The following is a 24193-nucleotide window of genomic DNA, read 5'->3' as shown; positions in this document are numbered from 1 at the left end:
TACTGGCCGGCGTTATGTTGCAGAAAGTTCTGTGTATTAAAGATACAAATGGCCACAGTAAGTAGCTACACAGGGAAGCATTTGCTTTTCCTCTATGCTTAGAAGCCATTTCTACCTTGAATAACTATTTCCATTTCCCTCTTATAGTCCAGGGAAAGACAAGGGCAGTTACAAGAGTTTTTGGTTTTGTAGGCTGTGGTGGCTACAGTATTTCTTTTATGCAGAACGCTATACTAAAATCCGCTACCTACGCTTAGCTCAGCCCTTCTGTTAACAGACTGTATTCCTCCTTCATTTGTAACTGCTGTTAAATGGGGTAATAAAATTAAAGATGGTGCATTTGTATCTCGGAGGTATGTAAATCGGGAGTAGTGCCATTTGATCCAATGGATTTGTCCTAGGGCAAGAAGAATTAGGCCTTATGTCACCAAGAATATGAAAATTTCCCTAGGCTAGAGCAGGGGATTGCTGATTTCAGCACAGAGGTGACTTTTTGACATTCCCTCTTCTATATTTCAAAAAGACCAGTTAGCCCATTATCAGGTTATAGGATTACAAAATTAACAGAGGGCAGCTGGCTTCAGAAGCCCCTCTTAGCCACAGTTCTCAACCCAAAACTGAAAATGTCAACAAATGTGAATTTGTGACATTTTGATATTGGCTGCTCCACCAATATGGAAGATATTTTAACAGATCACAGTCCACTGTAAATCTTTGTGCAGTCCCCATTGGTATGAATGGGAGCCATGCAAAAACACTGTAGTATTCTTGCATCATTTCAATGGTGCTTATGCAGGAAAAATCTCCAGTGAGTTGCATTCTGCTGAAAATTTTAAGATCTTGTTGTTCATTTGGAGATAATGCCAGAACTTCCCTAGCTAACCAGAGTTAATCCAGTGTTAATGGGCTTAATCCATCTGAACAGCCATTTTATAAATATCTGCAGTGGGCAAATGTTTAACCCCTTTGCTCACTAAAATCAGTAGTCCAACAGAATTGCCTAAGTCTGACATCAAAACTGAGGTCTGACAACTGTGGGTGAATACTTTCAGCCCTTTTGTGAATAATACATTTTGCAGAACCCATCTCTTCTGTTTATAAAGACCAAAATCAAACACAGAGCCGAAGCCTATTCCAGTTTATGATACATTAGGCACAAGGTGTAAGTTTCTGTAGACTGAATTATGGAAGAAGTGGACTGCATAAGATATGACCCACAAGGCTGATCAATTTAGGGATGAAGAGTGGTGCTCTTGTGGCACGCTGTGATTTTGTTGTGTTTGATTTGGTGAAGGTTTACTCTTTTTTTTTTTTTTGTCTCAATCAAATCTTGGATTGGGTTCAGCGTGGCTTTTGCAGGCGGATCAAAAGAGTAGGCTTTAGCCTTCGCCGTCTATCTGAGAGGCAGTTCTGTAGTTGGTGGATTGACTGTAACGCCAAGCGGAACCAAGTTGACAAAAAGAAACATTCACGTCGGCATTAAAGCAAATAGTGGACAGGGAAGCAGCAACTTTGGAAAACTGCCCTTCTGAAAAGCCCTTGCTGATGCTCACTCCCTTTGCTGTCTTTTTGCGAGTCTTAGGAGAAAGAAAAAGTTCTAGCATTACTTTGGCTGCTGTGCGCAGAGTTAATATTCATTGGCATTGACTGCTTTTGTGGGTTGTTGTTGTTGTTTTACTTTGCGGAAATGACAAAGCTCTCTGCTAACCTGCCTGTTGATATACCCTGTAGCTTGTTGCCTCTTTTCACAACACCACAGAGGCGAATTTTTGGAAGAAAGCATTTCAGAACCCCCTTTACCCACTAAAATCATCCAAACGTGATTTTATTTTATTTTTATTTTTTTAAATCAAGCTTCAATACTTGGTCATTAAGAGTGCTTCTTCTGCAGCACAAATTTGTGATTTCTCTGGATAACAAAAGTTTGACATAATATATTGAAGGTATTTCTCCCCCCCCCTCTCTCTTTTAAATGTCTTTCCCCTAATTTCATTTTATCTGCTGTTTACCATGCCAGTCTGACATGATATGATTTGTGCGTTGCAGGGTCACAACAAGCTACTTGCAGGACAATTTGCTGCATCAAGAGGGTGATTGTGTCTGGTGCCAGTCAGTCGCAATTAGGCCCAGGATCAGGGAGGCCCAGAGCTTGTGTATCGTCTTGGGCAAGCTTCATAGAAATCAGCTCACCTGAAACTAATTGTCACAACAGAGACCTTATGCAAATGAGCCCTAGGGTTAGCGTGGGAAAAGAAAAACTGTCGCAAGGATAGGTGACCGGCTGAGCGGGGGGTCTGTTGCTGGGGAAATCTTTGTTCAATGAGTTAAAAAAAATGTTCTCATTGTTCCAAATCCAAGAAAACCTAGCATATACACTCGCTAAGAAAGCGTGGCGAGCACACTCATATGAAAGGGGCAGCCGGTTTTGGAGCAGCCTCTGATAAATTCTTCACATAGTTAAGGCTGGGGAAGCAAAATTGCTTTTCTCTGCAAATATTCTTTTGAAAGTTTTGATTCAGTCTGTAATCGATCATATCTCTAACATAACCTGTTCGCATCTGCTCTACTGAGAGGATCACATTGCCCATTACTGAAAGAAAAAAAATGAGATATATCAGGAGAAGCTGTATCTTTCCTGATGAGAGGAATCACTCCGAATGTCTTGAATAAGTTGCACATGCGGTCATTTTCATCCCAGCTTTAGAGACAATGGCTTACATGGTGAAAGCCAGGCAAAAGGAACTCAGTCTGATTTCTGGCAAAACTTCCTTTCTATAGAAGTTGGAGCAGTTTGTTTCACAGCCTCTCCTATTGGATGGGCCTGGTCACAGGCAAGTAAAGAGTGATTTATGAAACTAAGGCCATGGCTGCTAACATTTGAATGTAAAAGCTGTCGTTTCTGATGTGCACCTATTTACCTCCTCTCCTGTTCTCCGATAGATTAGAAGTAGGTTAGAACTATACGACAGTTCGTTCTTGCCTTCAGACAATTTTATGGTGGTTCTGAATACATTCTTTTATAAAATCTGATATTCAGAACATTGCCAGACTGCTTAGGTTTTTTGCTGTCAATGTTATCAGAGCACGTGTGACACACACACACACACACACACAATACACAACCCTTCTGCAATAATCTGAATTTATTATGCTATTATAAACAGTTCTTTAGCTTTGCCCTTAATATTTTCCACAGGATGCGAAACAAGTATATTCTTCAGCAAAAGTATTGTGCAGGCTACAGAAACAAAAGTAGCTTATTAGGATCATCACCCTCAAAAGAATAGTTATTTTCTTCAGCTCATAAATTGATGGTTGCTTTCACTGTTGCTGCTGTGAAAGAGATGGCGTTTGGGCATGGACCAGTTCAGCAAGCAGTGAAGTTGACTCGCTAGTCCCCAGTATCACAAAGCAAGGATGCCTTAAAATAGTGCAGCTTAATCACTGACTTCTCTCTCTCTTTTCATCTCTTTTGTCCCTTTTCCTCTGTCTGAAATAATTTCCACAAATAGGAGACGTTTCACAGTGGGCACGAAGTGCTCAGCTTTCACTCATCAAACTTTAATCGGAACTGCATTTTAGTTTTTGAATAAAGAACACTTAAAAAATTTAGATGCAAATTATTTTGCATTATTCATGCTCTAAGTGTCCTTGTAGATTTAAACACTTCTGAGGCCACCTTGATTCAAGTAATTACCTAGGCCCTCTCTGCTCCGTCATGAATAAGGTATTTTGTACAAGTAAAGTATGCACCCGATGAGCTTTTAAAGTGGCTTTACACTGAACTTGTGTATTGCTTCTTGTGCATGAGTGATTCGAACATGCGTCGCAATCTGTCTCAGGTGGGAAATCCTGGCAGGGCATCCATGAGTGACGGAAGGAAGCCTAAGAGTCTGAGCGCACACTCTTTCTTTGTCTTTCTCTTAAGAATCTCAAAGTGATTCTTTTTGCTCCGCATCTCACGGATTGGACTATGAAAATCTTAAAGGAGCAAGAGCTTTCTAAGGGGAAGGGAAGAGTGCGGGGGGGGGGGGAGCGGCTTAACTCTTTATTTCCCACAGCTGTGCCCATTTTCCTCCAGCTCACACTCAGTCACTTAAGGCTTCACACACACACACACACACACACACACACACACACACACACGATAATGTAAGTCTTTCTACTTTTATGTAGCATTGTACATCTGTCTACCCATCTGTCTCTCAAGCCTCTCTCACACACCAGAACAAGGTACCACCTGAACAATATTTTTTCACACAATGGCTCACTTCTGAACAGCTGAAAGCTGCTTTGAAGAGGGAAGAACTGTGGGAGAGGGAGAAAGCAGCATGCATTTAGGTCCCCTTTTTTGGTACGTAAACATGTGCATGTCTCTAAGAATTTGGGCTTTCAACAGTTAAGTGTATTTTACTGAACTTTGCACTTCTGTATTGGCTGCCTGATCCTTCCCCCGCCTCCAGCCCTCCAAGTTATGTTGCTTTCAAGAAATAGAGCCGTAATTTCTAATATACCGCTGGAGTCTTATTGGCAGTGATTAAAGCTACGGAGTTAATGTCGGTTTATGGGTTTTGTTTGGATTTTATTTTTATTTTTTTAAAAAATACACACACAAGGTTGTAGAAACCAATAAAAATAAACATACTGGAGCAGCCTGAGCTTGCTGGTCTTTTAGTTTTTTGCTTAACAGTTGAAGTTTAGATTAAAACGAGCATTGCCGCTTTTAGAAAACTAGTTGACACTCCCACTTGATCATCTTTACTACGCAGTGGAATAATTAATATTTAAACATTCTAATAATGTGGATTGCTATACATGCACTTTTCAGCCCACACCACTATATATTTTATTGGGGAACCATGCCACTGTTTTGTTCAGGAATACAATTTTAAAAGAAGAAGAAGAAGAAAGCAAAGCAAAGCAAAGTTTATTTTCCTTAACAGGAGATGTTAGCTTTTACAGTCATGGTGAGGCAGACCGTATTAGAACAAGACTAGTTCGGTTTATGATTAAAATTAAGTTGCATTAATTGGCAGAATAGAATACTATTTAGCAATCACTGGTTCAGACGGTGGGTTTGGCATGCATATATCCCTGCTATCTGCTGCATAGTATGATGAACTGTAATTTCTTAAAGTAGAATGAAATCCACTAGGGAGTCATAGATCTGTAAAACAATCCACTACTCTAACACATAAGCACACACACACACTCACTTGGAGCAAGAGATTGTTGAGGCATGATATTTTTTACTTGCAGCCTTCCTATAACTTCCTGATCTACAAGAGCAGGCTGTATTTCAAAAGGTTCCTCGATATTCCAGAATTTTGCAGATCTTTAGGCAAGAAAGTGTCTATCTCTCGACAGCTTTATGCATTTAAAACTACCCCATAAGAAGCTGGCTCATTCCCTTCTATGTGCATCTCACATGATTGATTCCCCTATTTCTAGAGTATATTCTAGCATACAGAATATGACACTGTATTCTGGCATACATGCTAATTGTCCCATGTAGAAGTGGCAGTGAAACTTTTCGGCATGCAGAATTTAAAGACGTGTTTTTCAGATCTCACTACAATGAAATACATCTTAGTAACCCTAGATTGACAGAGACCATATTTTGGAAGTAGCACCCAAATGGAAGAAAACCATGGGCATAGAACTAGAGCTCAGTTGTCTGTATAGGAGAACTTCCTGTCGTAGACTCATGAACGAGTCTATGGGCAAAGATATTTTACTGTTACCTCCACATCTTCTTATTGTCCCTATCTGAATACTAGTTAGTTCATTTCGCAGCTAGCCTTATGAGACAAAAACCAAGGTATTAATTTACAGATCAAAGGAGGGCCGGCCCACAAAACCAACATTTTCTGCACATAGCAGCAGTTCAAGTGGTTAGATGTAGGTACACAACTACTTGTGATTAGTAGGTCCTTTACTTTCTTTTAATGGGGATACTGCATTTCTGCACACACGTGAGGGGGTGCAAGCCAGTGAAAGTTAGCTGCAACTAAATCTTGTTGATATCAGTGGAACTTGAGAATTTAACAGTATGCTTCTGTTTTGTTGGATTTCAGTAGGGCTGATTTGGGTTGGGTTGGGTTTTTCCCTGGGCTGGTCCCTTAACAAGAGCAAACTAAAGGGGGAAAGCCTTCTCCGTAGGCCTTCCCATTCAAGACTTTAACAAGGCAAAGAGCAAAGTTTTAACAGGCAGCTCTGCCCCTTTGGAAGGTTTGGTCCATCTATCCTTTTAATCATGAGGCAAATACGACAACGTAATGATGGCCATCAGGGTGGGGCTGGTGTGCAAGGGAGAGCCACACACTCTTGGCAGGAATGTGGGATCACTGCAGACGGCACGGTATTTACTGTAATTTCTTCCATATCTCCTCTTCAACTCTGCAAAGCATTTCAGTCTGCGTTGTTTTGTGGAAAGCTCTACAGTGCTGAAAACAAAGTTGCATTGTGTCAGCAAAGACATGTGGGAGCTGCTATGCTGCCTGCATGCTGTATGCTCATAGGGCAGCGATGGGCGTGGGAGGTTTAAGGAAACAAATGAACTGCAAGCATGAAATCCATAATAAAGTAATTTAAAATGGGTTGTAATTTGGAGCTCCGCAATACTGTATGCAGGCACCCTCCACACACACACTAGAGAGAGATTCGTGGCCTGATTACTCATAAAAGAAAGAGAAAGAGAGAAGGAGAAGGAGAGGAAAGAAAGAACACAAGAGGAGGCCAAAGGCCCACCTCATCCAGCATCCTGTTTTCACAGAGCTCAACCAGATGCACATGGGAATCCCATGAGCAGGACATGAGTGCCTCAGCACTCTCCCTTCGAACTGGCATTTAGAGCCATACAGCTTCCACTGCTGAAGGAACTACACAGCCATCATGGCTGGTAGTGGTAGTCTTCGATAGCCTCAACTGCCATAAATTAATTTCAAAACCATCTAAATCTATTTTAAAACCAAGTTTGTCACCATTGCTACATCATGTGCAGTGGTGGACCTTGGGGTCTCCAATTTCAATGGCACCCTGTGCGACGCAAAAACCTGACTCTCCCCTCTATCGCCTTCCATTCTACGTAGTCGCTGTGCTCCCAAGGCTCTGTCCCCAGTGCGACTGAACTGGTCGCTCTCCCCTAAACCCACCTCTGCCATGTGGTAATGAATTCCATAGTTTAATTATGGCTAAGTGATGAAGTACTTCCTTTGTCTGACCTGAATATTTCAACATTCAGCTTCATGGGATAGTTTTGGGTTCTACTATTATGAGAGCAGGAGAAAGACATCTCTTTATCCACCATACATAATCCTTTATTTATTTTTAAGCCATTAAAAATCCAATGTTGTAACCTTTCTTCATAACAGAGTTGTTCTTTTTTTATTACCCTTTTCTGAAACATTTTCTGCTCTAAAATGCCCATTCTGAGGTGCAGTGACCAGAATTGAACACAGTATTCCAAGCAGAGTAGCACCATAGATTTGTATGAATACATAATGATACTGGCAGCTTTATTTTCAAACCCTTTCTTAATAACCCCCAATATGAAATTCACATTTTTCACAATCACCACACACTGGCTTCACATTCACATTGAGATTTCTCTGCTATTTCAGGTGCCACTTATCCATACAGTTTGGAGAGCGCCTTTCCCTTTTTGTTCTTACCCACCCTGAACAATTTAGTATTATCAGCAAACAAAAGACTCCTCGTCCCTAATTCCATGCCACATATGACCAAGATAAAAAAGCAACAGTCCTAGTATTGATGCTTGAAAGATCTCACTTCCTACACCCTCCATTGTGAGCACTGCTCATTTCTTCTGACTCCAAGTTTCCTGTTCTTTAATGAGTTACTGATTCATAAGAGGACCTGGCTTCTTATCCCATGACTGCTATGCTTACTAAGGAATCTTTGGTGAGGGACTTTACCAAAGGCTATTTGAAAGTCTATGTAGACAGTGTCTACTAGGTGACTCCTACCCATATGGTTATTAATGCTCTCAAAGAATGCTAAATGGTCAGTTAGTCAGGTCTCACCCTTTAGAAACCATGCTGGTTCTTCTTCAGCAAGACCTGTTCTTCTTCTATACACTTGGCAATTCTATCCTTGATCATGTTTTCCATAAGTTTTCCCAGAAGAGATGTTAACCTAACTGGCTTGCAGTTACACCCTTCCCTGTCCACCTTAAGAAGTTTGCACCCAGAGATAGTCATGCAGGCAGATAGTTTTACACGTGATCTTAGAAGCAATATAGTGGATAGCACCTCAAAGCCTACCTGTATTCCTGTTATTGTTGTTTATTGAGTTAATTGCTTTGAAGCTTGGGATTGGTTGGTTTTAAAAAGTGGGAGGAGCATAGTCTGTCTGGACTCCTTTCCTTGCTGCTGAATTTGCTTGTTACCTTGTATCTACAAACATTATAAGGTGGGAGCATCCAGAAAGTCAGTCCTTTCGTATGATTTGCTACTGATAGTTACATGAATGGGCAGTGCCGACTATTTGGGGCTCCACTTCCTGTTTTTATTCCCTACACGAAAGCTTGGACCACACTGAAGAGGAGCAAACCTTTCCACAATTGGTTTGTACAGAAACCTCACAATGTCCCTTCTCCCGAACGCTTTCCTAATATCCCTCCTTCATTATTAGACGCTTACGTTTGCCTTTCAAAAGGAAGGACTGACTTAGTGTACACAATGTAGAACAAAGAGTTTGGGGTGAAGGGAGACAGAACTATTTGTACCCTAAAATGCAAATCTGACATGTAGGGAAGTGATATCGAAATCAGTGAGATTTAGGGTTGCTTCTTATATTCCTTTTTTTCAGGTGTACACAGACTAGAATACAGGAAAGGCTATATTGGTTTGTCTTTCAGAAAAGAGGCATGCTTCAAAGCTCTTAGCTGGGCAAAGATGCATGCATAATCCTTTAACGTGAGATATGGATGTTAAGACACATGCGCACTAAGACATATTTAGGAAAATAACATCAGAAAAAGTTTTTGTTTCCAATAACCCAGTCTCTTCACAATTACAGTTTTGAAGTAGAAAGAGTTCATTTTATCCATGGGGTTAGTACCACCCATGCCTGGCCATAGGTTTATATATATTTTTTTAAAGTCCACATGAGATGAACTTTTACTTTTGGTTATCGTCTGTTCATCTGCTTTTGCACCTGCCCATTAATATCCATGAAAGCATTCACAATCTTGAGTTATTAATCGAAGAATCAAAATCAAAGCAGATTGGTATGACCACTCTCTATATAATAATGGGCAGGAGTAAGCATCACCAATAGATTCGTGTTTTTCTCCCCACCCTTGTCCCATGGCTGATGGCAAACCACTTTTGAAACTGAACAGAGAGCTGGGTGCAAGGCAAGGTGGGAGAAAGCATTTGACTCACACCACCACTGAGTGGCCGACAAGGTTGGAGGAAGTCCCATTGCCCTTACTAGAAGGCCTGGCAGAACATTTCTGGCCATTCACAAGCTGTGCTTTCAAGAGTGTTGGCAGACCACAGTGCTAGTGGAGCTACTCCCAACCTCACCTGCTACCATTTATCCAGGTTCATCCTCAATCAGTATTTTTCATACAACAAATGGTTGCTCATGTCATGTATTTTGTGATTCTTTTTATGCGACCATCTGTTTGTAAGATGAACATAGGTCTTTAAAAATAAATAAATAAATAAATAATTCCATGGGCCAACGTAAGCTCCTTGCCCTGGGTGTTTGCATCCGTTTGGATGTTGGTCATCATGGACGGAGGGAACGGAAGTTGGGGGAGAATCCACAGGCTGCAATTCTGTGTAGACTTACTTGGCAGCACATCCCATTGAAACTGGTGGAACTCACTTCTGAGAGCACATGCTTAGGTTCAGGGTATGTGTATCATGTAGTTATGTGATTGAGAAAGCAACACACACACACACACACACACACACACACACACAAAATGTGCAGGCTTCTTTTAAAACTTGATACTGAGGCCTTCAAGTACAGATAAAATGAGATGAAGCTGCTATCTCACTTGCATGTTTCAACTGATAAATTTTTAAAAAAACATTTCTTGTATAAAACCTAACATGCACAGGAGATAAATAAGTAGATCCTGTAGAGAAAAGTCAAGAAGTAATGCCCTGTGTATTTTAGTGCCATTGTGTAAGTAACGATGCTTCAGTTTTCTTTATCCCAAACAAGTCTTTTCCTTCTTCTTTGTCTTGAGCAACATTCTCCCAATTTAACTTCCAAGATTCTATGGGGAGGTGAAATTCAGCTTTGTGGAAAACAGTCTCGAAGCCAAAAGATCCTTCTGACAATAATGATCCCTCCTTAAATGAGCCGGTTTTATTTCTCAGCTGGGGGAGAGAGAAAGGAAAGCCTTTACAATTGTGGTCACCTGGGTTGTAAAATAAAGAAAATAAAGTCATCTTCAGCTTGGAAACTGGACAAATATTTTTATATCGCTATGCCAAGCATTCCTCCTGCTTTTTTTTAAAAAAAAACAACACATGTTTTTCTTGTTGGCATATTTGCCAGTTAGGTTGTAAATGTATTTTAGAATAAATGTCTTTGAACATCACAGTGCCACCACTTTCTCCTCTCCTGAAGTTGACTCAATATTTCAGTTTAAATGATTTACAGGAAAGCCTGCAGTCCTACAAATGTTTACATGGGAGTAAAATCTCACTGAAAACAGTAAATTTCACTGCTGAGAAAACTTGCACAAGATTAAGTTGTATGACTGCCATCCCAGGCACAAGCAGGGGAGGGTCAAAGGCGCCTTTGAACCCAGTAGGAACCCAGGGAGATCTCCATCTGAGAACGTAGGCATAGGATCAAGCTGCACATCAGCTGAAGCCAAACTCAGTTTACCTGAACTGTTAAATCAGGTTGCTGAGTTTCAGCCCACATCCTCAATAGTTTCAAATTAATTCCAAAAGCCTCAGTGGAACTTCAGCGGAATAATTTTGGAGTCAGTGATTTGTAGCCTTTGTGATTAAGCAAATTCTCAGCTAGAAGGATTAGATTTCATGCAGACACAAGAAGAAAGCATGTTAACTATCTGTAACATATAAAGAAACCTATCAGGAGTTGCTTCAGAGCTAATGCACACACACACACACACACACACACACACAGGGGTGTGTGTGTGTGTGTGTGTGTGTGTGTGTGTGTGTGTGTGTGTGTTTTACTTCCAGAAAATGCCAGTCAAGATTTTATGGACAAATGTTTGTCTGTGAAACCTGAGGATGTTTATAGCATGTACGTAATAGGTTCAGGCCTCTGTGAGGGAGACCATGAACTAAGGCTTCCTGCTGAGAAGAACATAAGTTTTAGGGGGGGAAAGAGAAAAACTAGGAGTCTTGTTTCTTCCAAAGATTTCCTCCTACCCCTCCCTTCCTAAAGCCAGTTGTCACTAGCTAATGGCCAATAATTCTGTAGAACTTGAGAAGGGCTGTGTTTTGTGTACTTTAAAATTATCCTTTAATTTTTGTAAACAGTACAACTGGAACATTTGTAAATTGTTATTACCAGCACCACCATACCTTGCCCCAGGGCAATAATTTCAAAGCACCGCATCACACACTATCAAAATAAATTTGTGAAAGAAGGAGCAAACGATTGAAACTGGGTCCAGTAGCCAATTTGTACTATCGCTTGGCACAAATGCAGTTCCACAGGTTCCATTTCAGTTACTTCAAATTTAAACCCCAATTCAAATAATGTGAGTTTTGTTTTGGTACCTTTGGTTCATGTGAGATTCCAACTCCCCACTCTCAACCCCCACAAATAATATTGTGACAAGATGTAACCCAAGCCATGGAGCAGCGCTAGATACTAATAGGTCAACGTCCTCATCAAACATAGTAGCATTTTCATCAATGAATTGGCGGAGATAGTGAGCAGCTTCCTCCCGCCCCGTCCCCCCGGCCATGTTCCATTCACTGTGTTTCTGAGTAAGGTGAGCAGGATTCAGCCCATTAGCTTTTATTTTCTGTGAAGAGCAACCAAAGCCTTACAGAGAGAGAGAGAGTCAGTCAATTTATGGCCAATAAACATAAAAGCCGAGACGGTATCAATGAAACATTCTTCTCTAAACCAGAGGTCACTAATTCTCCACTTATTCCATTCTGTGGTTTCAGAAAGTTTAATTTCAGGGTGAGGATGTGGGCTCTGGCTGTTGGTAAAAAGTTTTCTCCGGCATGGCTGTGGGGTGGGGGTAGGTTAAGCACATATAAATTTAAATGGGTGGAATCAGCCCTGGTGAATTAATTTGAGGACAAATAAGAGTATGTTTCCTTCTCTCCCCCCCCAACCCCAGTAGTACACCAGCTGTCATTTTTTGATGAGGCGTGTGTGTGGATTGGGGAGGGGACCAGGATTTATTTTTGAAACATAACTTCGTGCCTGATTCATTGCGGTTAGTGTCACCAAACTACAGGCGAACGCGAGTTAGTGTGGCCATTAACATTCTTAAATTCTAGAACCTGTCAGGAGGCAGATAAGGTAGGGCAGGATCCACACACCTCCCCAACCTCAATACTTGGGATGTTTGCAATATGTTTCTATTTTCGTCACACCTATGTGTGGCTATCCATCTGGTCTTAATCAATCAGTATCATCCCGGAGCTTTGCTGTTCTCCCCAGCTGAAATAATACACTCCTTCCATCGCAGGCTTCTGCCTCAAGGAGGGTCACTTCTCATGATTCCCCAGCCAAGGCACATTAACAAGGCTTACATATTTGTAAACATAGGTAAACCCAGGAGGGGAAGATGGGATGGAACATTTTGAAAGATGAATATTTTATGAATAAACCACTGTGATGTTTATTTAGCGATATTACATAGCAAAACTTGATGAAGTACCGGAGGTAAATTTGTTTTAGCGAAAGGGGAAGGGAGGGTACCCTCAGACGTGCAGAGACAAAGATAAGTGATGCAGGAATGAATGATCTGATGTGCCACCCCTATTTAAGCCAAGGAAGCTTGTTTATAAAATATGTCCCTCCAAGTGCAGGGAAAGTGGGTGGCGAATCCTGTAAACTGTGCCATTTATTTATTTAGATTGCACATCAGGAGATAAAACAAATGAAAATTCCAACTTGTTAATAATTTACATTTAAGTGGAAAATTCTTCCATGCTGTTAAGATACCTCCAAGACCTGACACTGTAAAGGCAAATAATTTACATTCTTTGTGCACAGACAACTCGGCTCATTTTCAAAAGGAAAAAAAAAGTAGAGTGGGGATAAAAATGTGTGTTCAAGATACATTTACTGTTTTCATCCTTCTGCGTTTGCTGTGTCCCCCCCCCCCCCTGAAATGGATGCGAACTTCTTTTTTGAACTTCGCCTCACCGTTCATCAGGTGTTCCTTGCACACAATCCGCACAACCTAGGAGGTTCGCAATGTGAGGAGGAAGCTTTTCTTTTCAACACTATTACTTCCCACACCAATAGCTTATGCAAAGAAAGTTTTTCCCCCCTCTCTGGGGTAGGGGAAGAAGCCTGAATAAAAAATAAATAAAAAAGAGGAGTGTGCATAACAATAAATACCTCTGTTCTGCGGCTTTTGTTCTTTTTTTATGTCAGGGGACTTTTTAGCTGCGCTGCCTGGGTTACTGCTCTGGAAGGTTGGGAGATCTCTTGTTGAAGGAGGTTTGTGATTGAAGGCCCTCTGACACAACCTTTTGTTGGCCTGAGGTGTTTGATCCTCTTTTCCTTTTCTTCTTCATCTTCTTTTTTAAAAAACCCAACCCCATCCCTTTAAAAATGGATAACCAGCACTTCTTTTACTTATTGTCTGCTATTGGAGAGAATTACGGGGGGGGGGGGTGTAGAAGTTTAACTAGTTAACCCTTTGCTTACTAATAGGTTTCAGACACATCACACTTAAAAACAAAACAAAAAAGTATGTGGAATATTTTCGTAGCTTTGCCAGGTATGCAAATCCTCTTTCCTGCAAAGTCATGTGCCCTGCATACCCCTGGACTTTAGGTTTCAACTGTGCTCTTGTAAAAAGGTTTGTTCCCACATCCCACTGACCCTACGCTGAGATAATTTAGATACCCAATAAAAGTGCGGAAACCTGCATGTTAGAAATCGGCTATCCTAAAGCACATTGATCACTGATATTGTGCCTGCTGGCATGTTTCCTAAGCTTACCTTCCATTAAGACATGAAGGAATTCTCAGGAGCACAAGCTGATCTGCAGCAGTTTCCTTGCACTGGAAAGGGCGACTCCAGCAACAATGGGAGTTACTTTTCAGAACTAAGTGTAAAAATCCGAAACTAAGAAAGAAGAGCACCTTAAAATAAAAAATACCAGTGTGTTTGCTTCCTAGGAGCTTTGTGAATCAAGGCTAGAATATCTCCACCCCCCCCACCCCCCAAAACCCACTGAAGAGACACAACCCAGGCTGTAGGCAAGGAAAGCAGCTTAAATGGATTATTTAACAAAAAGCAACTTATGGCTTCCAGATAGTGACCTACATTCGGCATACAAAGATGATGTTTTATGGTGGTGATAGGGTTAATAACCTAACATCATTCATGTAGTGTTTTTTTGAAAATTGAATTTTACTGCTACAAAGTAAATGTAACAGCCCTCTAGAGACAATATTACAGGCACTTTATTGTTTGCTAAGCTGATGTCATCTTTCTACAGACTGACTTTAAAACAAAGGCAGAACATTTATTACAAATATCACTGTGTGAAAGGAAATCTACTGAAATACTGTTTAGAAGGTGAACTGATAAAAATAATAATTGTACTCAAGATTAGCTTTGATCATCTGCAGAGTTATGCTGGCTGGATCATTCTCATGTGATTCCCCACCCCCACCCCCCAAAAAACCTCCATATTTTCTATATTGGATTTTCAGTCACTAATTTTCTTAATATTTTTCATCTCTGAGCATGGGTTTTAATTAATACCTGCTTTTTAAAATTCCTTTAAAACTTTTGTGTGTATTTCATGGGAGGATCTGATAGATGAATGATTTTTAATCCACCATTTTAATGCAGAGAGATAAATGCTGCTTATTAGCTTTAATGAAAGCACTTATCCAACACAATTTTTAACCCTCCACTGTTAAAAAGAAATGTGTGCATCCCAATATTGCATTATAGTTCCATACCCCACACAAATGTGAGAAGACTAAAGGTATATATTTGGGCTTAGTTTTTTCATAATTTACTGATGCCTAGGGGCACGCTGATAAAAATGGCAGAACATCTGAACTCTTTAGAAGCCAAATTCCCTATTAACTTCTATGAGACTGGAGGGCTCAGCACTTCAGAAGATTCAGTAGTTTTTGTCAAGCTAGATTACATCATTTTAGGAACTTGATTTGAAACACTCAACTTTGGGCAGGGGAAAGGGAGGAGAAGTGATGGGGACACACTAAAGCAGATCCTTGCTTTCAGCTACCAGACGGCTTCATTAGTTTCTTTCCTTGCACTTTTAAATATTACCCAAGCAAACTATCTTATTTTATTTTAAAAAGGCAAACGATGTGCTATGTTCTTTTTGTTTCTAACCCCCAAGATTTCTATTAATGTTGTCAGATGCCAGGGGTGGAACGGCAAAAAAATCAAAGAACTTTTTGATATATTTTTTGGAATGGCTAGAAAATGTTCATCTCTGTTGATTCTTCACATGAAGCAGAAAGCTAAAGGAAGAAAGCAGACGACTAGCAGCTTTGCGTAGCTCTGGGAAAAGGGTGAACGTACAGGTGAAAATGAAGGGTGGCATATAGGCGAGGAAAAGTAAATAGAGTAGAAAAATTGTCAATATGTGCTATGAATCAAAGGAGCTCGTTTGATGGCTTTGTGGGTGAAGCATGTATTCCAAAAGCGGACTTTTACCTGCACTACTAAGCAGAGGTTTATAATCACAACTTCTTGTTAAATATGTAATGCTGACGGGCAGTGCCTGCCTAAATCACTGGGATTAAAACTGGCAATTGGACTGTAACAGTTCGCTTTCAATGTGCTCAGAGCAAAGTTTTCTAGTTGCCAACAATTACCCAAGCAAGTTTGACTTCTTTCGCTTAATGCTCATATGTTCTGATATTTGAATATTATTTTGCACATCAAGCAAATCTACTTCTGGCATAAAGCAAGATTTTGCTGTGCCTTGTCTCAGTCGCGTCAACTGTCCCCATGCCTTCATACTTGCTCAGTTGTTATGTTCGGAACCAGGTTCTCTTTGGAAAAGAAAAGCTTTACAATTTGGTTATGATAGATCTCCTTTCCATGAGCAATCAAAATCGCATGCCGACTCAGGTTAAAGATTTCGGTCCATAGAATGCAACACCTAGGAAGTCCTCCAATTATTTTAGATACTCACAGAACTATTCCTCCTACTGGTGACACAGCAGCCTATCTGGGAGCTTGTCAATTGTTCTAGTACTAGATTAAGGAAATAGGCCTACAATCATATACCGTACATTGGTGACTACCATTCCAGTATCATCTCCTGAGCTGATGGGAGTCCAACATCTGGAGGGACCCATATTGGCAGTCACACTTACTTGGGCATAAGCCTCATTGAACTCAGTGTTATGTACATCTGAGTAGATGTGCATTAGATTGCGCTATAAATGTGACATTCTCTCCCCACCCCCATCCACAGTCCTTCGTCATCTTCCTTGCCCTTCATCTAAAAGCTAGCTCAAATTATCCCTTTAGGGCCTTGGTTTTTTTGTCATTATGGGTTAATGGGTGGGGTGGTGAGATTCATGGCAAATAATGGCTCCATTTCAGTACTGTACTTGTTTCCTCCAGTTCCTCAGAAGGGCCTTTGTTTAGAACGCATCGCATTCTTACTTGTACACTGTTTAATTTGAAGAAATTCTAATGAGAGCTTCTCTGATCAGGAATCCGAACAAGAGATTTAATTTGCTCTGCAAATCTCTGTGCGTGTGTTCAGTCAACATGTGCAAATTCAGCCGAGGGTCCCAAAAAAAGAAAAAGAAAAAGTCAAGTAGACTTGAAAATAAGACTTTTAAAAAAGGGTTGACTGATTTGACCCAAAGAGGAAGTGACGGTGCTGTGAACCTGAATTGCTGGGCAGAAGTTGACACAGATCACCTCACCTTAGTCTCACCTCCATCACCTGGTTGTATGCTTGGAACAGATGCAGTTCATTCTGATAAAGGCATGTTCCACAGAGCATAACTCAAAAGGGAGACACAGCCAGTCAGGATTCCTGAATGAGTATATGTGTGTGATTCACATATTTGCAAACATGTGTTTGCCACATTCGCACTCTACATTTTCAGTTGCACACTTTAAGCATCTCTGAGGGAAAGTAATTAGTGTGGGAAGTAGCCCAATAAGACCTGACATAAAGAAATGCAACGATGTTCCAGATCTTGAGCTATGTTGTCAAAGACCTAATGCAAAGACTGTTTCTAGCTTCCAATGGGCTTTGGAGTCACACAGTCTCATCTTCAGGAGTCAGTATCAGTGGCGTAGCGTGGGTTGTCAGCACCCGGGGCAAGGCAAGTAATTTGCGCCCCCTAACCCGTGGATTTTAGCAGGGGGCAGAGAGCTGCGAGTGCGAGTGCGGCCCCCCCCAGATGTTGTGCCTGGTGCGGCCGGGCCCCCCTGCATCCCCCATGCTACACCACTGGTCAGTACTCTTACAAGCTCACCTTTTCTGAGAGGCAATTTGATGTGGGTGAAGTTGGCCTGATTCATATAACTTTTTCTGACTGCTTTACTAAATGACAATATGAGAGTCGGTGCCAGCACCAAGAGCCTCTTTTAGGGCTTATCCACACTCCCTCTTGTTTCCCTGGGGAAAATGCTCTTTAGTGCTCAATGCTTTCCCCTGGGGAAAATGCTCTTTAGTGCTCAATCGGAGCAAACGGCAACTCAGGGTTCCCCCAGATTGACATTTGTTCTGATCTATCGCTGAAGAGTAGGTCTTGCCTTATAAAGGAGCGGGGCAAGGGGAAAACCACTCAGGCCCATGCTTAGAAAGTATGGGTCCAGCACAACATGGCTCTAACCATGCTTGCTAGGCACGGCACAAATGGGAGAATGGACAAGCTCTTAGGCTCAGTTGGTATACGTGTCGGTATCCACTAGCATCAGTAGTGAATCTGTGTTTGGGTTACCACTTACTTCAAATTTAACAGATGCCACAGCGACCCTATAGAGAAGAGGTTACCAAACTGTGGTCTGTGGACCACCAGTGGTCTGTGAGCTTCATTCAGGTGGCCTGAGGGGTGTCTGTAAAGGGGGAGCAGAGGCGGGGAATGGTGGGTACAGCATGTTAAGTATTCGTATTGATTTTTAATTGTGTTTTTATTGCTTCTTTCATTTCTCATATTGCGCCTTATTATTTATTGTTGCATTTTATGTTGGAATTCAAACGGCAACGCTATAAAATGCAATGTAAGAAATAAAAGAAGCAATAAAAACCAATTAAAAATAATACAGAATCTAGCACACCACATTACAACAGGCAGAAAAAAACAATAAGTGGTCCATCAAGACCAGGGGTCAGCAACATTTTTCAGCCGTGGGCCGATCCACCATCCCTCAGACCATGTGGTGGACTGGACTATATTTTTTTGGGGGGGGGGGTGAATGAATTCCTATGCCCCACAAATAACCAAGAGATGCATTTTAAATAAAAGCACACATTCTACTCATGTAAAAACACACTGATTCCCAGACCGTCCGCAGGCCGGATCGAGAAGGTGATTGGGCCGCATCCGGCCCACGGGCCTTAGGTTGCCTATCCCTGATCAAGACCATCAGCCATTTTCATGTGATCTGTAGCAGGGTGTGAAGTTCGGGGACCACAAACATTTTTATTTATTATTTTTATTTCTATGCTATCCTTTGTCCAAACAGATCACAATAAAGAATCCATAAGCTACAGCAAAAAATTGTAAAATCAGAATCAACACATTATGTACAATAAACAGCTTAATAATTCTGTAGCATTTTGATGTCTGACATGGCCCCCATTAATACTCAGACTGACTGAGTAAAAGTGCCTCCAGCTGATGCTGAAAGATTGCCAATGATGGGGATGATTGAACTGCCAAAGGGAGGCAGTTCCACAGTCAGGGAGCCACTGCGGAGAAAGCCCTGTCCTAAGTAATTGCAAAACATACCTCTAGCAAAAGGTAGGACCCCAACAAGGCACAGGCTAGTAAATATTGGAAAAAGCACTCTTTCATGTATTTCAATCCTAAGCCTTTGTGTGCTTTAAATACTAGTTTCAAAACATTAAATCCGGCCCTGTAATATATAGTAACCCAATGCCGTTTGGAACTATAAGCAACTGAGCACATGCTTTTTTTTGCCTCAGATGTTTCTTCTTCTTTTTGTTATCAGGAACTTGAAGAAATAAACAGCCACCGCACAGAGAAAACTTAATAGTTGCAAGGAATATGGCTAACAGTCTTGACAAAATTTGTTTGAAACAGAGAGGTTCAGGCCAGGTCCTGGGCATTCTTGAATATTCGATGTGCAAATGCCAGATCCAAAAAAAATCTTTCTAAGTTGTAATAAGGTTGTTGGAAGTGTGGATCAGATTATCTAACGTACAAGAGGCAAATATGCACCCCCCTTTTTTAAAACCAGATGAAATGTTAGAACAGTGTGCTGTGTGAAGCACTGCCCATTTTTCTACACAATTTTAGTTACAATCGAATTCACAGAGGCTTTAAGAGGGAGGAAAAACAACAACAATGGGTATAATCACACACTGGAACCTAAGAATTAGGTTTTGATGAAGCGTGATGGAAGAACCAAAATCTTGAGGAATGCTTTCCAAATAACCAGAGAAAAATAAACCGTTCCTTATGTCAGTCTTGTTAGAGAGGGATTAAGAAACTGGCAATTATTTTGGCGACCTTAATTGTTGCTCTGCAGGAAAATATGTAATTAGAGCACGTTCGCAGGCCCGCACACCTGCAGCACATCCTACAGTATAATGTCAGCTTTCAGTGCTTGCCCGTGCCAGGTTCTATCACAACCAGTCACAGTGATGCTCTGAGAACATTTCGGACTCATGTAATGTGGCTTCTGTGTATGAAAGAAGCAGGCATTTACACTGGCATACAATGGAGGGCATTACTGTAACACTGGTTTCATTCTTTTCCAAACGCCTACCTTCAACGCCGCTCTGGTTTACTCAGTTTGAGGTTTTATTGTTACGGTATAATAGTCCTGTACATTTCTGAAATTCCCTTATTATACAGCTTATTAATACAGCACTGGCTTGATTATCAGGCGACAGTTGTGAAGGGGAAGATTCAGCGTGCGAGCGAAGTCAGGAGCTGGACGAATGCTAAATAAGAATAATTGTGTTCGGGGCATTCTGAGTGTATAGAAGTGTGCAGATGCCAACAAGTGTGTATTCAGAGAGAGGGGACACACACACACACAAACAAACAAACAAACAAACACACACACACTACAGACACATTTGTGTCGCAACAGACCTAAAACATAGGGACTTTTTTGTGAGGGTTTTTTGTTGTTGTTTTGCTGCAGTTTGAAAGGTTCTGTGCACCACCATCTCATGAAACTTTCCAGTTTTGCTCCACCTCTTCCCCTCCTTTATTACCTTTAATTTTAAAACTTGGGAGGTTTGAAACGCTAGGGTTTCTTTTTCTTGGAATAAAAAGGGGTGGGGGGAGCACAGTAGAGGGAATAACTGTCTTACAGCTAAATTCAGTAAGCTGGCATGCTGATAGTTAACAGACTTCTTCCCCTAAGGGAGATACACTGTATTTTGCTATCTGACATGTTGTCATATATAAAGAAATCAATTGGTAATTAAATGATGCACCTTGTGAAGATGACAAAAGGCATTTGGTTGCGAAAAGAGAACTGGGTTGTGAGGGGTTTGTAATGAAGGCCTAATGACTATTCATAAGAGATTTTCAGTCCGTTGATCCACTTGACTGGAAAGTTCTGCCCTGGAGAGTTAGTGCTGTCAGTTTCTCTCACCTCAGAAAGCCGCCGCAATCGACGGTGTAGAGTATGAGCGAGAAATTATCTAGTTTTTGCTTCAGGCCTGTCTTAGGTCACATGCAGAAGGCACACATCTGGCTTCCTGTAGGTGCAACCTCAGGACATAAACTTTGACTAATTTTTAAACTATAAATATGTAAGACTGACACTGAATAAGTTACCTTTTATTCACATTTTCACGTATTTTTTGGCACATCAAAGGAAGATACCATTTTGGCCTCCCTATGCTACTCATATTTCAGTAATTGCAATATATTTCCTTCATGTGACAAAGCGTTTTGCATAGGAAGTTTCCATTTCTGTCACTGGACCTTTCTTCCTTTTGTTTCCTTCTGTAGAGTCAACTGACCAGTTAGAAGTAAATTTTTTACTGTTACCTTGAGACTCAACAAAGAGTAGTGTCAGGAGGAATTACTGATCTGCCTAGTTTCTCTTGAGTAGCTTACTTTCATTTTGGGGGTTTCTCGGGTCACTAGTACAGAAGCTGGCGATATGAGAGCCACCAGTAAGCTGTTCTTTTAAGGGTCTTCTCTGATGCATCGCCTCTTCAGTCTAAAAAGTATATTTTTAGATGGTCAGATTTCAAACTACAGTTCCCGGCATTCTTTGGTGGAAGCCATGGGCCTTAAATGTAAGGTGTGGATGTGACCTCACAGTGCTGCAATTCCTGAGGCAAATCCTACAGCCTACCTATGAGTGAATGCTAGGAAACCCTTAGCAAACAGCAAGGCAGTGACATAAAGGCCACTACATGATCTTGCTTGGAACTTAGCCACTCAGGCCTCATTGCCCCTACTCTGTCTTCGGTGGATCACTCCAGTGGGGATTCACACGATGGATTGCTAATTCATTAAAAGAATATTCCACTACATTGACAACTAGTGTGTCAGAGAGATGGGTGCCTTAGAAGATGCTAGGTTGGTATGTGGTGCCGTAGTGTAGTCCTGATACAGGATTTACCACCTAGTGTGAATAGGAATAGGTGGAACTGGTGTACTGACTAGAAGATGAAGCACAAAAAAATCCTGCTAATTATAATCCTTTGGCAAAAGATAACAAAAAACTAAAGGAAGTGTTTACAAGTGACCAGGCACTGATGATTACTTCGTAGGACTTGGTATAACGACAGTATTCATTGACTCTGTACATATTTGCTTTTAAAAAGCAACTCTCTGGCTTATCTTGTCAACTCACCTTATCAAAGGCAACTTCATTCATCTCCCCCTCCCCATGGGTACTTGAGACTAGAATAACATTTGCAGATTAGAAGCCTCTTCACACAGCCATTGGCTATCTGGGAGATGCAGGAAAATGCACTCGAAAATTCAGGGATCTTGGTATGCTTAGAATTTTGAAGCCAGCTGATTTTGGTTGTGTGAATCAGCCACGAGGCATCACAAGCATTGCTCCAAACACGCATGGCATGAGAAAACAATATGGCAAACCTCAGAGGTTTCCATCTGCCAACAGTGGGATCAGCTGAGTAATTCAATACATTATGCAATATTGCAGAAGGCATTGATGGTGTTCCCTCCTTGTGTGTTGTGGTTACTGAATTTTACCGATGTGTTTGCTGGAGCTGACAAAGTGAACCAACTGAATGGACAAATGCCAAAAAAACAATTATGTTTATTAATGTGCATTGATTACTTGTTTAGGATATAAGAGAAAATTTTAAAAAATGCATTAGTATTTAAAGCTTTTTATAGCTGGGCTAATGATTGCTTGTAATATAGTGTTTAGTAAAGGCCATTCTATGATACCTATAAGTCTCAGCTTTGTTGTCAAATTAGTTGACTTTGATTTACAGGGTTGTCACTATTAGTATAAATCTTTATTTCTTTAAATGATATCCTGTCTTGGGGCAGGAGTTACCTATTTTCAGTCACATTGACTAATGTAAATCAGTGCCAGTATACCTGTTGATTCAATAGGATTGTTTCACATGAAAAGTATTATGGTTGCCAGATTCAGGCTTTTAGGTATATACAGCAAATACATCAAAATGTGGCCTAGCCATCATAACAGATTGGAAGTCAAGGGTTAACCCTGACTTCTCTCATGTTAACAGTTAGGAGAGGACTTGTCTAAAATGTCCTACATTATCGTCTGTAAAGAGACTACAGTAGTATCTCTGTGGCAGCTTATATGTGAAGGGAATTTGATCTGGTGCATGTAAATGTATGTTTCTGAGCATCCTGGCTAGGAAGTAAAGTCCCTTGAATTTGGTAAGCCTTCTGCATACATTTGTTTTGGTAAGACCTTGCTACTTCTATGCTTAAAGTCTCTAACGCTCCAGTAACTCCAGATTAGACTACTGTCGTGTACTTTATTTTGGGCTATCCTTGAAGACAGTCCAGAAGCTTTATTCATTTCAGAATATAGCTGCCAGGGTTCTGACTGAAGCAAGTCTTTCACATCATATCACATTGATTTTGCAACAGGTATATTGGTTGCCAGTTTGCTTCCAGGATCATTTCAAGATCATGTTTTTCACTTTTAAAGTCCAAAATGGCATGAAACAAAAATATCCCAAGGTCCTGCATGTGCAAAAATATTTTTTTCTCCACCGCCAAAAATATTGTGTACAAGTACAATAGCTGACACAGGGGTGCTGTCCCTCCACCCCACCCCACCCCACCTGCCATCTGTGATGCCCAAAATTTCAAAGCCTTCCAAGAGACATCTTCCTGACACAATCTCTGCTCACTTTTACCCAGTAGCAAAGACAGTAGCCCTATTGGGCATTTGGTCTCCTTATGTATAAGCAAACATATGAGGAGAAATGAGTGCATGGTGCAGAATTGTGCCCTTTCCAATATATCATCTGTACCCAGCTGAGAACCCTCCATGAGTTTAAGGAGTCTAGAGCTGATTCTACTTGTGCGGACTGTCTGTGTGATTAAAAAGGGTTTTGAGGCAATTGGACCGCTGAACAGGGCTAAAGTTATTCCAGTTATTCCTTTTTGTTTTATGTTGTGGCTGTCTTTTTGATTCATTTTGGTTTAGCCCATTTTGCTTGGTATGACTGTAATGGTTGTTTTATTATTGTTGCATCTTGTATTTATTCTCTCTCTCTCTCTCTCTCTCTCTCTCTCTCTCTCACACACACACACACACACACACACACACACACACACACATATATATAGCTGAGGTGTACAATTTGTTA

At 40.9% G+C, this 24193-nt stretch overlaps 1 protein-coding gene and 1 long non-coding RNA gene across 11 annotated transcripts in view; both read left to right on the top strand.

The window, feature by feature from the left end:
* The window catches only part of ZEB2 (zinc finger E-box binding homeobox 2), a 165911-nt gene that overhangs the window by 46365 nt on the left and 95353 nt on the right, over window positions 1-24193 (top strand). The gene's annotated exons all lie outside the window — the stretch shown is intronic.
* Window positions 14013-24193, top strand: LOC310703344. Its single transcript, XR_014524088.1, has 2 exons — window positions 14013-17478; window positions 17656-24193. It is a non-coding gene; the product is annotated as an uncharacterized lncRNA (long non-coding RNA).

Source organism: Podarcis liolepis (genome assembly GCF_965112155.1).
Source record: "Podarcis liolepis genome assembly, chromosome: 1".
Lineage (NCBI taxonomy): Eukaryota > Metazoa > Chordata > Lepidosauria > Squamata > Lacertidae > Podarcis > Podarcis liolepis.
This window is presented reverse-complemented; position numbering and strand designations above follow the sequence as displayed.